The 18130-nt window shown below is 46.7% G+C and overlaps 1 protein-coding gene and 1 long non-coding RNA gene across 3 annotated transcripts in view; one reads left to right on the top strand and one right to left on the bottom strand.

Annotated features, from left to right (window-relative positions):
• PRKCE (protein kinase C epsilon) overlaps window positions 1–18130 on the top strand; it is a 469174-nt gene that overhangs the window by 106347 nt on the left and 344697 nt on the right. The gene's annotated exons all lie outside the window — the stretch shown is intronic.
• LOC141571825 (uncharacterized) lies at window positions 9878–16682 on the bottom strand. The gene is made up of 2 exons (XR_012496882.2): window positions 16575–16682; window positions 9878–13035 (listed from the first exon to the last, which is right to left on the bottom strand). It is a non-coding gene; the product is annotated as an uncharacterized LOC141571825 (long non-coding RNA).

The raw sequence follows: 18130 nt of genomic DNA, 5'->3' as shown, positions 1-18130 counted from the left end.
TGAAGGAGAAAGGGAAACAGAGAATTATGGGAAAGAGAAAAGGGAAGTGGTGGGACCTGGAGAGTTTTAGGAACTGGTGAGGGATGTTCTCATGTCTGCCTCCAAGGGTCACAGTGAGAAGGAAATGCAGCAGCTACATCTACCAATAAATGCAGGTTTTGTTAACTTGCCCTGTTACCGTGTTTCCCCAAAAATAAGACCTAGCCGGACAATCAGTTCTAATGCATCTTTTGGAGCAGAAATTGATATAAGACCCGGTCTTATTTTACTATTATATAAGACTGGGTCTAATATAATATAATATAATACCCGATCTTACATTAATTTTTGCTCCAAAAGACGCATTAGAGCTGATTGTCCGGCTAGGTCTTATTTTGGGGGATACATGGTATTTCTCAATCACTTTCACTAGTCAGAGAAAAAGTTTGTTGATCATCGTCTGGGTGCCCTGCCTGGTCCTGGGCTCTTTGGGGACTCTTGAGACTATGGAGTGAGAGGCTCCTTCCTCAGTGAGCTTGCAGCCTATGCTGGACTAACATGCTTGGAAGGGTTAAGTAGGTAGCAAAAGGCTGTGGATTGAAGAAATGTGAGTTGAGCATCTGCCATGTACTCAGCACCATTTGGAATCGAGTTGTGTGTTCTGAGGAATAGACTCTGAGTGAGGAAGGCAGTCAGGGAAGAGGAGCGTCTGAAGAAGTTGTCTCCTCCGTCCTTTGCGTAAGAAGGCGCTGAGAAGTCTAAAGTGAGCAGCGCTGCTGCCATGGCCCTGAGACCCTCTTCTGTACCTGTGACCCTCTAGTGAGTGTCCCCTCTGCCAGGTGTTTAGAATTGAGCTAGCTTGAATGGAGCGATGCTGGCAGGAGGCTGGGTGAGGTGTCTGGCCTGAATGTAACCCGGGAAGCCTTTCTGAAAGGGAGAAGTACTGTCACAATAATCTTCACGTGGCTCCTCTGTCTCTTCCCCTTTGGGTTTCCTCAGGTACTGGCCGCATAGCCCCTGTGAGGGGATTTTTCTGAGCAGGAACCTCACGCCCAGGGTGGGTCTTTCAACATCAAGAGTCCAAGGAGATCTGCCTTGGCTCTTATGACCCTCAGCCCTCCAACTCTGCCCTCTCATGGGCGAGCCAGGCGGAGAGGCTGTGCCACTGCCACCAGTAGTGGCCCCTGGAGACGGGTGCCCAGGCTGCAGGAGGGTGGGCAATGAGGGCGTGGCAGGCAAAGGAGACCTGGATCCAGGCCTGCTGCTGGCCAGCTGTGTGACGCAGGTGAAGACGATGATGAGGGCAGCAGTAGTCCCTGCTCACTGTGCCTGGCCTTGAACTATTACGGATACCAACTCAGCTGATGTTCACAGCCGCTGTATGAAGGGGTGTGTCATTACGCTCAAGCAGATGAGTAAACAGGCTCACAGAACTCATGGGCCCTGGGGTTGGGTGTGGGGAAGTGGGCACAGTTGGGATTCATGTCTTCCTGCCTCCCAAGACCTTGTGCTAATGATTAGGGCACACCACGTCCAGTTACGACCCCCTGCCTCGTTTTTCTCCCCTGTAAGATTAGGACTTGAAAGAACACACTGCTCGGGCCCCTCTCAGCACCGTCATTCTAGCATTTTACAGAAGGGGTGTCCCCAAGGGTGCAAAGGCCTTGGCCTTGGGAATGATGGTGCTTCAGAAGGGATGGGGAGGAGGATATGCAAGTTGCTGAGCTCCTGCTTGCCCTGAGGCAGCCTAGGAGGGCTGGTTTCTCAGATCCTTTCTCCCCTATTTACCTGGAGCGTGCCTGCCCTGTGGGGAGCACCCTGGGGCCTTTGTACCCGGAGCCATCATTTCCCAAGAAGGTGCACTGGGGTGCATGCCTGAGGCTCCTCCCCTGGGGGGCTGGGTCCTTATCCCCCCCGCTGAGCGCAGCTCACTAGTCAGAGCTGTCTGCTGCTGACACCCTGCAGCTACTGCTCACTGCCACATCAGGTTAGAAATAGAAATTGTCTGCCGGGCCCCAAGGCCTTCCATCTGCTCTGCTGCTGCTCATCTGGGGGCCCCACCTGTGCTGCCCTAGTTGGTGGGGCCCTCTCCTGGAGGGGCAAGAGGTTGGAGGAAGCCAGGGATGTGTCAGCCTGGGGGTTCCTGGGCCGGTCCTGGCGGGGATACGTTGGGATGACCGCCCGTGTGGTCAGGGCTGACAACTGGCTGTCAGCCTCCAGGCATCCTCTCTGTCAGCAGCTAGTCCATGAGCTCCTGGAAGGTGATGTGATGCCGGCCTGGCAGGGTGGCTCACTGTGCCATCTGCAGCTTCCAGCCTTCCACTGTGGAGGGGCTCTCTAAATGCATGTTGAACTGAGTTGTGAACAGCAGACGGGGCCAAATCACGGCAGGACTGGTAAAGGCAGCCTGGGCACAGCTTCAGAAATTGAGTGCCACTTCTGTCTCTTCATTGAATCCCTCCCTGACCCCAATCTCTCCTGTCTTTTTTCCATTGTGCCAAAGTACTCTGTGCCCCCTTCCCCCCCCCCCCCATGATTATCTGCCTTGGGAGGGCTGAGTGTTAGGAGTTAGGCATGGATTTTTGTGTGACCCTGCAGAGCAGGGTGAGACAAGGCGTGGTGTTCCACCAAGGGGGTGTCCTGAAGCCACAGGCCCCAGGAGAGAGACAGGCTTTGGCCTCTGGGATGGTCGGCCTTCATCCCTGCCTCCTGACAGATGAATCAAGCCAGGACGCCCGGTCACCCTGCCTCTGACTCCCTCCCAGAGAAGCCTGCCCAGGCTGCTCGCCCCCAGAGCCAACGGCCCCTTTCCATGTGCCTCTGAGCACTGGCCCTGCTCCTGCCGTTCCTCAGGCTGCCTTCAAGTCCACGGATTCACAGTGACACAAGCACAGAGACACGGTCCCAGCAGGGTGTGGTGAAGGAAGTTGTTTTTATTAATGGTAAACAGGATAGTCAAACAACAATGACAGTGTAGACACTTCTCCGTTATTTACAAGTGGATTCATCTGCATTCTGGATAATCCACAGCTTTTTCCTCCCCAGATGGGCTTGGTTACCAAGTGGGGTTAGCAGTAAGGCAGAAACTAAGATTTATTGAGACTGTCTTATGTGCCAGGCCTGTGACAGGCACTGGATCCACATTCCTTCGTGTCATTGTCGCCATGTTTTTATCCCTTTTGCTCATGAGGAACTAAGCCTCGTGGACTTTAAATAAGTTGCTCCATGGTTAAAAAGGGTCCTAACCAAGCTCCTGACAGGTCTGTTTTGCTCCAATGGTTGCTGTCTTCCTGCTCTGGAAAGTGTACGTGTAGACCCGTGCACATGTGTACGTGAGGGCAGACATGTGGAAAGACAGCCTCCATGTGGACTGTCTACTCTCACCCTCATGCAGTGCTCATGGAATGTGAGGTCCTGGAGTTCCTCCACTGGCAAGTTTATTCATACCGCTGGAAGTTTCTGGGGGATTTGAAATCAAAGTGGCCCCAAACATTTCCATGTGGTTGTCGTTTTCCAGTTGGTTTCATTCCTGCCTATGACTTTGGAAAGGGGGTGCTGAAACTATTATAGATTGGGACATGGAGGGTCAAAGAAGGAAATAAATCCAGAATCTGACCCCTCCTCTGCATTTCCACCATCCCGGGCTGAGCCTCTGCCATCTCCTGCCAGGCTAATTGCAGTGGTCTTCTGATTGGTCTCTCTTCTTCCATCCTTGCCCTCCCCCCCCCCGCCTCCCCCCTTTTCCCGTCCCAGCCAAAATAATTTTCACATGATGTTATTCCTGTGCTTGGAAGCCCACAGTGGGTCCTCATTATGGGTGAAAACCAAAATCCTTACAGCAGCCTACAGGCTGCTCTCACCTCTGATTTCATTTTGTGTTTTTCTCTCCCAACTCATTCCACTGGCCTTGCTGTTCCTAGAATAGGTCAGGCACTTCCCTGGATTTTCACTGGCCATTCTCTTTGCCTGGATCCCTTCTGATATCTGAACCTCTCCTCGTAAGTCTTTGCTCCAGTGACCCCATAAGAGGCATACTTTGAATATCCCCTCCTCACTCCTTATTCTCTTCACCCGGCTCTAGCTATTCTTTTGTCCAAAGTACTTACCACGTTCTAAATGTATAATTAACTTTATTTACAGCTAGCATGCAGACTCTACTAGGACAGTCATTTTTTCCCCCCTCTTCTGTTCACTGATACATCGCAAGTACCTAGAAAAGTGCCTGGCACATAGTAGGCACTTCAATAAATATTTGATGAATGAATGAAATCACATATCAGGTCAGTGAGGGACTCATGACGAGAACCTGGTGTTTTACTCCCAAGATAAGAATTTTCCCCAACCCCAAGTGTTTTATGTTAGAAGAAAAGAATTTTATTTTTGGAGATAAATCAAAACTTAACATGAGCATAGAAAGCAGCAAAAGAGCACCACATGTACTGTGCATGAAATATGTACCAGGTACTGTGCATGTATTAGCTCATGCTGTCTGCATCTTTCCTTGGAGGAAAGTGAGACTCAAGGAAAATAAGTGATGTGCCTATGGCCTCAGCTAGTCAGAGATCGAGCTGGATTTAACCTCCGGTCTGTGTGGCCTCAAAGCCTCTTTCCTATACCTCCTTGGAGGAAACAGCACTGATAACCGAGCTGTTTGCCCCTCATGTTCCTGCCAGCTGCATGGAGAACCAGACTTGATGCTGAGCTCACCTTGTCTGGGTCTTCTTCCCCTCCCCCAATGTCATGTGGACTGGCCCCCTGCCTCTTCCTCCTTTCCTGTGAGGTCTTGGGTGGCTATGACCGCATCCATGTGGACACTTATTAGATTCTGGTGCTTGCCCATTGTTGCAGCCAAAGTAAGCCAGGAGGTTGCAGAAAAGCTACTGCAGGGTCTGGCTACTCACTACGCAGGGTTTGGCCCTCCCTTCTCCAGTCAAGCTTTGTCGTTGGTTCCGTGAAGGGAGCCTGCCGGGGAGCATGGTCAAGACCAACTTACTGTCTCCTCCTGCAGCCTCCTCACCAACACGTCCCCCATGCTGGTGTTCTGAGCTGTTGAGAAGCAACATGAAAGTCTTCCTAGATGAGTAGACACCGTGCATGTTAGAAGTCCTAACTATCCAGATCATGTTGGGTGAGGGTCACGGGAGATCCAGTGAAAGGTGAACTCATTCTTTGCACTCAGGGAATTTCTGTTCTACTTATGGAGATTAGATCCACACTATAAAATGATTCCAAATCCACAAAGCAGGAACATACATATAATCCATGAGCTGTGTGCTATGGATGTTTCCTCGATTGGTATTTTGGAAGTGAAGAGGGCTATATGCATACCAGGTGTTCTTAAACGTCCTGAGAAAAGTGTGGCCACTGGCCAACTGAGGGTCAGTATTCACGTAGGGTAAGGGGCACCACCTAAGTATAGGGGTGTGATAGAAGTAGCATCATCATTGAATCTGAAGGGCCAGGATATACCAAGGTAGACCCTGGGTTCTGGTAGCTTACCTTCATTGGTGGTAGATATCCATTTTGCTCGGATTGGCCAGGAAAAACCCTCCCAGAGACTACGAAGAGGGGAATGAGTAGGAACATTGAGTACCCCTTTCAGGACACGGGGTTCCAATGAAGCAAAGGCTGTGGAAGTTTCCATGGAGACAGGAAGGCCTCACTTAGGCTTTGTGTGATAATGTAAGGGCATTTCTCGTCCCTGCCGGCTCGCAGGTACCAAGGGACCCAAGCTGCTTCACTTCCCTCAGCCTCAGGTCCTCGTGGACTGTGGGGAAAGTTACCAGGGTTATAACAGAACCCAGGAGGACTCAAGTCATTCCTCTTGCAACTCTTGGATTTCATTTACCACCGGAGTGTTACAGAGTTATAATTCTGTCTTCCAAGACGTTAATTAAACAATGAATTCAGCCCCTAATAAAGGACGGAATAGTGAAGCTTCTGAGAAGAGACAATCTGATGGAGACCTCAGCCCTCCTCAAGGCCCAGTTCCAACCTCCCCACACACTGGTGCCCTTCTCCTAGAAGACGTTCTTTCTTGACCCCCAGGCCCATAGTACTCAAACTCCTTATTCTCTGAGCCATTCCTTTGGCATGTTCCTTGAGGTCGGACCAGATGTCATCATCATCTGATGATGACTTACAAGCTTTGGCACTTGTACTCACACATGTTCAATAAATTCCCGTGGACTTGAGCGGAACAGAAACTGCGACTGCCCACTGAAGAGCATCAATAAGCAGGAACTTGGAGTTGAAAGGATGAAGGGTGACTTTTCTCGCGGTGCCAAATAAACTGCCCACATCTAGAATCTCATCCACATTATGTCGCTGGCTTTTCCTCAGGGGACTTCAATCTGAACTCCAGCACTAAGCTTGGTATGTTCCAGTAGGTGGTGCGTTTGCAAACTTCTTTGCTTTTACTCAAGACCTGCCTGTGAGAACTGTTAATGCAGATGATCTAATCAAAACCACACATGAGGCTTTAATGAAGCTCCTCTGCCAGCTGCTCTCCCCATTGCACTCTGATTATGTTTAAAGAAGCCCAATTATGGTTCCAGGGCCTGGGAGAAAACTGGCTAGAGGAGGCCAGCCTCACAGAGCTGGACATCCCCACGGGCCTTATTTCATAGATGGTTCCAGTTCTTTCATGGACCAGAGTCTCCAAGCAAAGTCCTCTCAGAAGCCCAGAATGCCAACCCTTCTGCCTGAGGATCTCGTCTATGAGAAAGACCCAGCCTTCATATGAAAATTTTCATTTTATGAGACGGAACTCAGGAGCCCTTAGGAGCAGCATGGCCCAGTGAGAAGAAAGCAGGTCTCGTGACAGGAAAGAACGCCGGGGCTTCTGAGTGCTGTGTAGTTAACCCTCTTTCTCGATGTGGGCACTGGTCACACAGGTGCTGTCACTTTGTGCACTTTTCCATGAGTATGTTCCGCTACCAGCCAAAGTTAAGAAGAGGAGAAAATCAGCAGGAGAATAATAAACGTAAATTCAGGGTAGTGCCTCGTCAGGGGTGAGGGAAGGCAGGAGGATGGCATCAGAGAGCAGTGCCCTGGCAGCTTCAAGGTTTATCTGTTTCACTTTTTAGGTCGAATATTAGGTTCATTAGCATTTTTCTTCTCGTTATGCTTCATAGCTCACATAACTCACACATGTATTATAAATATCCTTTTATATGGGTCTGATATCAGGTGATAAGCTACGTGAGGGCATAGAAAAAAAGATCCTGCCGGTTCTATGGTCAAAAAGACCAGGGTTTGAATCTCGCCCTGCCACTTACTGGGTCTTGGATGAATAACATAAGCTCCCAGGGCCTCGGTTTGCTCATCTGCCCTATGGGGGTGCAAGCCACAGTTAATACATCAGTTGACATTTGAGGTCTGTATTACAAAGCAAAGTATAGGGTGTGATGGGAACATAAAGCCGTAGGACTGAACCTCGTTGCAGAGGAGTGGGGTGAGAGTGGGGTGGCCAGGGAAAACCTGGAGAAGGGAATGTTTGAGCTGCATGTTGATAGAAGGCTCGTTCTCAGTAGGCGGAGTCAGTGCTTGGACTTATCTCCCCTCGCACTCTCAATACCAGGTCCTGTCGGGAATATGAGAGAAGTGTTCCAGAGAAGCGTGGAATTTCAGAGCCTCAGAGGACTTCAGAGCACATTATGTAACTCACCGTCTCCTGCCCTCACTCTTCTTAGATTTTGCCAGTGAAGAAAATGAAGCCCAAAAGATAATGTGACTCGCTTGGGTCTCTCAGCTGATGAGCAACAGCCGTGGGACTGGAACACATCGCCCCATTTGCCCCTATTATTTGTCAGACACACTTCTAGAGCTCTCCATGCTTGATATCGATCTTCAATAACAACTCTATGCAGTCACTACTATTATTAGTCTTGTTTACAGGTGAGGAAACTGATGTCCAGAGAGGTTGAGTAACTCCGTTAAGGTCACACAGCTCAGGGTAGAGTCAGCACTTGAACCCAATCTGATTGCAGAGCCCCCACATTCCTAATTACTACCCTGCACTTCCTTCTACCAGAACCTTGGTTTGTAGTATTTCTGCTGAACAGTGACATTTTCCCTGCTCTCACGGAGCTAGGTCTTTCTGGAGAGAAAGGAGAGTAATACAACACAGATGAGAAAACCAAGCTGAGGCTTTGGGAGTAAGGCAGTTCGTCTCTAGGGCTTTGTTTTCTTCACTGGCAACATTGAGGGAAAGCGAGGTGGGTTATACAATATTCTCTGAAGTCCACTGGCTGGTAAATGGAGTTCAGACCAGTTGCTGGTGACAGTCACCAGGTAGAGGAGCTCAGACCTTGTCCTGAGGCAGTGGGGAGCCAGTGTGAGGTTTTGGAGAAGAGAGTATTGCTTTAGGAAGGTGGAACCTGAGAGGCTTTTATCTTCCTCCTAAGTTTATCTGGAGACTGACCTCCCAAGAAGACGTGCCTGGCTGCTTAGGTCCGTGGAATTTGTGCTCTGGGAGTCCCTGACAGGGAGACTCACTGAGCTTGGTCACATTCATTTCCCTTTCACATGAGGAAGGTTGAGCCATAGTTTGGAATTCTAGCAAGTTCTTACTCCTGACTGGAGCCCCCTCTTTGAGATAGTACCTCTGCTTTCACTCAACCCCCCCCACCCCCCCACCCCATTTATTCCCAGCATTCCTGCCCATCCCCTGCAGAGAGACCCAGGGATCCTGGATGGGATATCATCGTTGATGTTAGTGGATGTTCTCCTAAGTCGGTGCATTAGCTCAAGCTAACCTCTATTTCAGTCTTACGGGGAAATTCATATAGAAATGTTCTCCTTTGTTTCAGTCTCAGAAGAATGTTTGTTTTCCCCTTTTAATGGCCCTCCCCTCTATTTGCATAATGGTGAGAAAACAATACTGCCACCTAGTGGGAGTCCAGTATGTGACCTTCAGAGCTCCTCCTCCTGACCCTGGTACATTATTTCTATGATTAATGTTTAAACTAATGAATAGTTCTGAGTGCAGTGTATGGCTCCAGCTGGATTTTCTGGTCCCCTTTCCACTCACTTAAACCTTGCAGTTGCAAGCGTCAGTGGGGCTGTTTTGCATACACCAGACAGAACCTTTGAAACAGGTGCAGGGAGCTCTACCTACAGTCTAATGAGGTAGGTATCTGTATCCCAATTACAAACGAGGAAATCAAGGCTCAGGAAGGTTAAGTATCTTGGTCCTGTTTTGAGCAGCTAGCACGTACCCAAACCATGTAGTAAGCCTCCTAGGTAGTATGTGGATTAGAGCCTGTTTTCCTCTAAAAGTGTACTATCCAGACACAGTGGCACAGTGTTGTCAGGTCCTGGCTATCTTGCAAAGGCAGGAGACCTTTGTGCCCCGATATAGTTCAGCAGGAGTGCCTGGATAGAAGAGGTGAGTCTGGAGCTGGGATTTGGAAGGTTGCACGGGAGGAGAATATGTGGTGGATGCAGGCACGCCGGTAGCACAGGAATGGGAGTATCAAGGAAGGGCTGCCGGTCCAGAGCTGGGCCTGGTATTATGCTTGGAGTGCCAGCATACAGAGTACATGAGAGCTAGATTGGGGTGCCAGGGCGTTCCCATGTCTACCCCCATGTAACATTTGTAAATTGGTAACTAAGACATGCTTGATGGAAGAAATTGAAACAATGCAGAAGTACATAAAAAAAAAAATCTCCCTCCAGCCTCATCCTCCACAAGAAAACGGGATTAATAGTTAAATAAAAGTTTGGGGTATATGTTTCCAGAAGATGTCCTATGCCTGTAAAATTAAATAGATAAATATGTCCATTCATATATACATAATTGATAGATATGCATATGAGTTATTTTAAATAGGATTATTTTAAAACTACAATTTTATAATTCTCTTTTCATAAAAATCTCAAAAACATAGTAAAGTTATCTTTTAGCTTTTTAAAAAGTCTTTTACTGTTGAAAATTTTAAACATAGATAAAAATAGAACACTATAATAAATCCTCTCTCCCAGCTTCAACATTTGTCAATACCTGGCCAATCTTGTTTTACCTCTACCCCTCTCCATAGATTCCTCCCAACTGGATTATTTTTAAGAAAGAAAGTTCCAGACATCATACATTCCATCTGTAAATATGTCTGTCTCTATCACAAAAGATAAGAACACTTTTAAAATAGTCTAAACACAATGCCATTATCACATAAAAAAGCATGAATTCCTTTATATCATCAAAAGTGTAGTCAGTGTTCACAATTTTCCGATTGTCTCACAAACTTTTTTTTAACAGTTGATGCGTTTGATTTGTGATTCAAATAAGGTCCACATATTCCGTTTCGTTGATGCTTTTTAAGTCTCTTCTCATTCATAGATTTCTACTCTCTACTTTTCTTTTTTTGTTTTTACCATTCATTTGTTGAAAAAAACTAGTCGTTTGTCTTGTAAAGTTTCCCACATTCTGGATTCTGCTGATTGTATCCCTGTGGTGTCTTTGAACCTGTTCCTCTGTCCTTGTATTTCTTATAAACAGGTGGTTAGTTCCAGGGGCTTGAGCAGAATTAGATTGATTTCTTGGCAAAAAGGCTGGAGCTTCTTAGGCAGAGGAATGAAGTGACCAAGAGCAAGCGTGGTGGCTTTAGGAAAGACACTGCATCAGCCTCCCCAAGCAGTCTCTTGGATTTGCAGATGGGAGACAAAGAGGGGCCACCCCAAACCTCCATAGGGTTGGCTTCATGGATACTCAGTTGTTGGCAGGGTGTCTCTTCTCTTCTCATCTCATCTCATCTCACCTTTCATGAGGGGTCTCTGGGACCATCTAATCCCACCATCTGGTCAGCTGGAGCTGACAGCAACTGGTTCTCACAATAAGTGGAAGCCTACAGCTCTCTCCTCTCGTGATTTTGCACTAACGTCTTCCCATAAGTCATATATCTCCATTTAAAACAAAACAAAACAAAACAAAACAGCATAAAATGCTTTTCTTTCCTCTTCTCAGCAAGTTTATCTGGTTGACGCTGCTGAGCCACTGAGAACGGCTTAAGTGTCTCAGCTCAGAGCTGGGAAAAATCTGGACAGTATTTGCAGAAATCGCCAGTGCTCTTGAAATGCTTTATACATCATATCAGACTCCCACAGAGGAGTCACTTAATTTAGAAATTAAGTGACTAGCTCTGAATCCTACTCACCAGAAGCCCATCTTCAGCCACGTTTTTCTTAAACAATCATTCCCAGTTTTTCAATACCTTTTCTTAGTCTCCCTTCCCCCAACCATGGGAATAAATTGCATTTCTTAAAGACAGTTTGGTTGCTATTTTCTATGAATCAAAGACCCAGGAAAAGAGCTGCTAATACAGGACTTCCATGCTGACATGACATTAAAGCACCTAAACTTGGTAATTTAATTTCATGTGTGATCTTATCTCCGTGAAATATATGCTTTTCTTTAGGCCTTCCGAAATATTAAAAATAGTTCCTCATCATCACTTTCCAGAGCTCTGAGGAGTCTGGAAAGTGCTGATGAGGAACAGAGTAGGGTTAGTTTTCTGAATTACTACATTCCTCAATCTCCTTGCAGGAGTGAACCACAGAAGATAAACTGGTCCGTGGTTCTCCCTGATCCGCCCCCTCCTCAGTCCCTTCACTTAAAGTTATCATCCAAATTCTAGACGAGTGTCATCGTTTCTCAGAATCATTAGGTAATAAATGGAGGTGAGCTTTGAGCCTAGTCTTTGGTTATGTCCGTTTGAGCTTTATCAAAATCCTTGTTATTTCTTATGACTTATGCCCCGAGGTCAGGTCCATAATAAGGGATACCCTTCATATATGCAGTCTGGGAGTTGGGGGTTATTCCTCTTTAATCTGCCATATAAACTCTTTTGAGCTGAGTTGAAGGAGGAATACGTTCTTGTCTAAATTATCAATGCTTCATTCACCATGCCTCTTCTTACTGTCAGCTCTTGACTCTGGCCCAACAAGTACTCACTGCCTTAGCTGCCCACTTCCTGGACGTCTATGTTGATTTTGGAGACTGTATTTACATCCTTTCATGGAAGCAGTGTGGTGTAATAAAACCAATGCCAGACAGACTTAGGTTCAAATTCTGAGTCCCTACTTAGTAGCAATGTGATGTTTGAGCACGTTACTTAGATTATGATCCTCGGTTTCTTTATCTTTAAAATGGGTTGACAATCCCTATCCCAGGACTCGGTGCCATTGCAGACTGTACATCTCCAACCCTTGGCATATACCACATGCTTAATAAATGGTTGCCATTGTTACTATGGAAAGACAGAGTTGAATCCAGCCTCCAGGGAAGGGGGGAATGGGAGAGACCTAAGATAGAAGGCCAGTGTTTTCTGGATAATGTATGCTTTTGTTCAACCCTTAGATTTTGGAAAGATGGTTGTTTTCTTCCTCACAAGCTATAAACTCAGTTGAGATAATTAGCTCTCTGTCATATATTCTCTTGAGTGTTTTTTGGTGGATTGATTATATATACATATATATGCATATGCGTTCACACACACACACACACACACACACACACACACACGTACACATCAAGGGGGAATATCTCACCAAACCTCTACCCACCGATTGGCATATGCCTTCTGTCAAGTCGTCAGGCTTGGTTCCCTCGTGTTTGAATCCAGAAAGCAAACTGGGTCGGCAACAGTTCATGAGAAACATCCACTCCGTTGACCTACTCAGGTACTTCCTCTCTGTTATTTTATTACTTTTTGTCCCGGCGAATTTTGCTCTTACAGTTTCAAGATAATCAATTTATTTTCATGCGCCTTCTCCATCCAAATTGGATTACACGTATAAATAGCTGTGTGCTGGCCAGCGTGCGCTCGCAGGCTGGTGCTTGGCAGCCTGGGTCCTTGGGCAGGCTCGGGCTGTTTGTTTATTTTCAATTGAAACTCTAAGTGCTGGAATGACTTCCACCTCCTTTACACACAGCCATCTCAAAACCCCCTTTGTTCCCGGGTTGCAGAGGACAAATACTCAGGGTTTTCATTAGTTGTGGTAACAGAATGCCAGTTCTTTCAGCAGCATCCTCCTGGTTGCTGTCCTGTGGTTCGCCTTTTTATTAAAAAAAAAAAAAAAAAAAGATTCTAAATTACTACGTTCATTTGTGCACACGTATACCCCCCATCCTCCCAAGGCTGCACCCCAAAGTTCATCTTACTGGTGGTGTTCTTTCCAGGAACAGAAAAACACTGCTGTATAATGTTAGAAGGAAAACAGAACAAGGTCCCAGGTCAGGGACTTCAGTGTCCTTTACTGGGGTTCAGCTTTTCCCTCATTGGTAATTGTCTGCATTTTTTTTTTTTTTTTTAACTTCATTGTCACCTTTGGTTGTAGCAAAGTGGTTTTCTAACTGTTTAATCCCACCTCCAGTGACAGGGAAAGAATTAACTAGAATACAAGTTAGGCTCCACATGCCAGCCAGGAGCATAATTTTCCTTGGTCTTCAGTACCCTACCCAGTCCTCTGTTCACAGGTGGTGTTTCTCTTGGTGTGGTCCATGAACCACCAGCATTAGAATCTTCCAGGAACTAGGGAGTGTGCAAACTTTTGAGCCTGACTCCAGACATAAGTCTAAATCTCTAGTGGTGGGGCCCAGGAAGCTTCACTGTGAAAGGAAAGTTCCAGAAACAGTGTTGGTCTATAGATAAAAATGCCATCACGGAAGATACTGCTGCTGCCTCCCTTCCTTCCTTCCTTCCTTCCTTCCTTCCTTCCTTTCCTTTCCTTTCCTTTCCTTTCCTTTCCTTTCCTTTCCTTTCCTTTCCTTTCTTCCCTCCCTCCCTCCCTCCCTCCCTCCCTCCCTCCCTCCCTCCCTCCCTCCCTCTCTCTCTCTCTTTCTCTTTTCAAGGCTATGACTTTGAACTTTGTCAGGATCCAACCTGCAAGCAGTTTTCATTTCATTTTAGTCACACACCCTCATCCACGCGTACCTCTCCATCTCCAATATATTTTCATCAGTGCCCAAGATAATTCTGTGCTTACCCTCAAGGAGCCCAGGGTCTAGTCGCAGAGATAAGGTGTGCTCATATTAAAAGATAAGTGACAATAGAAACAAGGAAGGCTAAGCGCAAATGTGTAAGTATAAACTAGATTTTAAAGAAAGGGAGAGGCGTTGGCCTTGTGCGGGGTCCTGAGGAAAAACGGTGTAGGGTGGGAGGTAGGCAGGAAAGCAGTCCTTCAGAGGCTTAACAGTGGCCCACAGTGGGGCTGCGTGTGGGCGACGAGGGATGCTGAACCAACCAAAGAAGGAGGAGAAATTGCGCTAGTTGTGAAGGAAATGTGAGTCTTGGAGAAGGCTTCCTTTGGGGGAGCTTAAAAAATTAATCAGATTAGTTGGGATTTAGGGGAGAAAATTTGGCAAATCAATGCTATAATCAGGATCATGTTGGGATTTGCAAAGTCAGAATACAGTTTCCTAATTTGGCGTCTATCCTACATTGTAGGTCTCATTCCATTGGAGGGCTTGAAGCAGACTGTAGGTAAAGTGTAGACAGGGCATTCCATAACTCAAAAAAACCCTACCTTTTTATTATGAAAAGTTTCAAACAGAGACAAAAGTATAATATTATCATAACGTCTATTTAACAGTGGAAAAGCTATCCCCACAGGCAATGTTACAAAGTACAAGAACAGTAGAGAAACGAATCTATGGAGATAGAAATCAAAATGGTGGCTGCTTCTGGTAGCGGGGAGAGGTTGGCTGGGAAAGGGCCAGGGGGAAGTTTCTGGGATAATGATGAAGTTCTTTGTCTCTACTGGGGTATTAGTGACAATGGCCATAAATGATTATTTTTAATACAATGAAAACAAAATAGTATTTTTTTTTTTTGTATTAGTATTAGTGACACAGATGCATACATTTGTCAAATTTAGTAAACTGTACACTTAAGATCTGGGTATTACACTGCACATGATTCTACCTCAGAAAATAAAGTTATTCTTCTTCCTTTTCCCCTAATTTCCTTCCAGTTCTGTCAATAACATCTCTCTGATACTTGTCTTCCTTTTTAAACAAAAGCATAAGGCCTCAGAAAAATACTATTTTGTTTTCATTGTATTAAAGTAATCATTTATGGCCATTGATACTAGCTTCCCTAAGTAGTATTATAATGTTTTTTTCTTCAAAAATAAAACTATTTAAGAAAGCGAGATATAAGTGGTACGTGCAGACTGTAAGGTGGTATGTGAGTGGCAGACATTTGAGAAACACTAGTGGGATGGGCACTTACTACTTCAGGGTACCCCTGTGGGACAGATGAGAAGGGTCTTGCTGAACAGCAATCTGTTCTTACTCGGTGTCACTCAGACATTCCTCACTGTGTTCGATTTTGTTTTCTGAACTCAGGGCAGCAGTGCCCCTCAGCACCAGCAGCACTGAGAGATGGCTGCCGGGACCAGGCATCTGTGGTGGGCTGGAGGAGATGAGACAGGCCCAGGGAATAAAGCAGATGTGAATGCACATGACCTCCACCTCGTGTATAGCACGGGTACCTGGGAGGCCTGGCCGTGCTGTCTGTCGGAGTAACACAGAAACAGGGTCACGAAGTTGCCCTGAACCCTCTCCCTTACTCACCTGTGGCAGCAACCCAGTGCCTTCTCGGGCTCTGCTGCAGGAACAGGTTATAGCCCAGCTGCCTTGGTACTGCCCGGTGGCCAAGAGTCTCACAGCCCTACTGGGTCATGCAGGGCTGAAGAGATAGCCCTTCTCTCCAGGGACTTGTGGCCTTCCATAGACACATGCTGGGCTCTTTGTTTGAAATAAATAATGTACAGGGAACATCGATTACAGTCTTCCAGTGACTTATTTATGACCCGTGCTGCTCCTTGCCCTCTGGTTTCCAGGGAGCCTGGGCTCTCCAGCTCACTGGTCCAGTGTCTCTGTATATTCCTGTTCTGGACATATGGTAGAATTCATCCCCAGCGTCCAGGAGGAGTTACAGTGAAGAGACAGTTCAAGTGACAGTTACTATTTAGCCACCTCAACCATGGAGTTCCTAGAAAACTATGACATCGGCGAAGTTTGTATTCCCTACCCCACCTTCCATTTCTGTACACCATCATCACCCCTCACGTCCTCTTTTTCTGGCTGCTCCTAGTATTTCCTTTCAGCCATTTATCTTGAGGTTCCATCTGCACGTGACATAATCCACTGCCATAAGACAACACAGACCTGAAGGGGCCAGGCTCCTCCCTTAGGGACAGGACAGTCTTTCAGGGCACAAACAGGGTCATCTCGGGAGCTGGAGGTTCAAATGAGAAGGCAGAGTATTTTGTGTGAGAAGTCAGAGGTGGGGGCGAGGTGGCACGTATCCAAGTTCATTATCAAATAGCAGCAAAGCGTCCTGGGAGTTTACTATGTGCCACGTGGGTTCTAAGTGCTTTGTATTCTGTCTAGGCCACCCAATCCTCCAACAACCCCACAAGGCAGCCACTCTCGTTACCTCTGCTTTACAGATGTGGAAATCGAGGGCTCAGACAGCTTAAGTCATTTGCACAAAATCACTAGGTAATAGTAGAGCCGGGAGTCAAACCCTAACAGTCTGGTTCCAAGAACCTCACAGGTAACCACGAAGCCAGTTTCTCGAACTCACCCAATGATAGGCTCACGAGCGGATTCCCCAGGTAGTTCCAGCAGGAAGTAGGATCCCATGAGTTTGGGAACATGCACATCCAATGGAGATCCAAAGTGAATGCCACCTGCTGGAGTGTTTAGGAAGTTCTGCGCTAGGCTATTTGGAAGTGAAGTGCTGTCCCCCCACTGCCCCCGCCCCCAGCTGGGAGGAGCCAGGGCTGTGGGTGTAGCCTTTGCTGGGAGCGTCGCTGGCAGCCAGCTTCCTGACAGCAGTTTGTGTTAGCTGGAACCGAGCCTAGACCTAGGCGCTGGATGAAAACGGGGTTCCAGGTACAAGAGCTCCATGAGCAGATCCAGATAGTTTTGAGGATGGGTTTGGGGAACAAATAGAAAGCCTATTAAAATAAAATGTAGTGGGGGCGGGGGAGACGCTCACCTGTACCGGAATAGCAGCTGGGGGTTCCATACTAGTCATTAACACTGGGCGACCTTGGTCACAGAGCCTGCAAGTGGGTCTGAGGAGGGGAAGTTTAGTTGTGGGCAGCAAGGCCAAGTAAGGTGCTGTAGCAATGGTTTTCTAAGTGAGTGTTTTATGGGACTTTGATGGGAGGAGTAACAAGACTACCAAGAGCCCTTCCACTAGGGGTGTCCCACTTTATTTTTGTGTTTTATCTTGTTTCCATATAAGAGTTCATCTGCAGAGGGGAAAATTTTGAAAACATCAGTCTTAACCGTATGAAAAAAGGAGACCTGACAAATTGGCTAAGTGTTCAGGATTCAGGTATGACCCATCCCCAGTTTTGCCTAAAAAGACGTGTCTGGATGGTTGAATGTGTGGCCAGGAGGGATGATATTCTCAGCAAAGACTTTCAGGCTTAGAGACCCTGTGCAGCGGAGATACAGTTAACGGGAGACCCACCCAGATCAGTCAGATCATACCAGCCAAGTAGGATTCCCCTGGGACTGAGCTGTGCCTGAGCTTAGGTTTTCAGTGAGAGCTCAAAGTGCGCTGCCTGTGCCCAGGGCCTGGAAACCTCAAAGGTCAGGATCATCCATTACCATTTCCCAGGCCTCCCTGTCTTCTGACTCTGACAGGGAGGGAGATTTCTTCCTGGACAAGCTGAGGCTTTTCCTGCTAAGATGTCTTCTGTAGAAATCTGTGACTACCTGGGATCCTCAGGAAATGAGTCATTCTGGGCGGCTGCAATTTCCACATAGCTAAAGATTCATCTCTTTAATTGCACTCGCTTTGTTATTATTACTATTTTTGATGGAAGGCATCATATATAGTTCAGCTTCCATAACCAGATAATAAGAAACATAATTTAATTTGTTCTAAGTGACTTGGGGCTATTCTTAGGATTATGGGTGATGTGGCACCTTGCTATCCATGAAGTCCCTTCATTAAAGAACCCTAATTTTAATGCTTTTTTTGTGCAGTGTCTACTTATTTCTGTTTTTCGGTCTCTTCCTTATTAGCAGTCACTTCTCACTGCAATCAGGGGACATGCTTCTAACAGTCTCTCTCCTTTTTTTTGCCTGTCCCTTCTTATCACTTCTAATTTGCTTGATTCT

The sequence above is a fragment of the Rhinolophus sinicus genome, chromosome 2, assembly GCF_057876585.1.
Source record: "Rhinolophus sinicus isolate RSI-liver-muscle chromosome 2, RSI-T2T, whole genome shotgun sequence".
In the NCBI taxonomy this organism is placed as follows: domain Eukaryota; kingdom Metazoa; phylum Chordata; class Mammalia; order Chiroptera; family Rhinolophidae; genus Rhinolophus; species Rhinolophus sinicus.
This window is presented reverse-complemented; position numbering and strand designations above follow the sequence as displayed.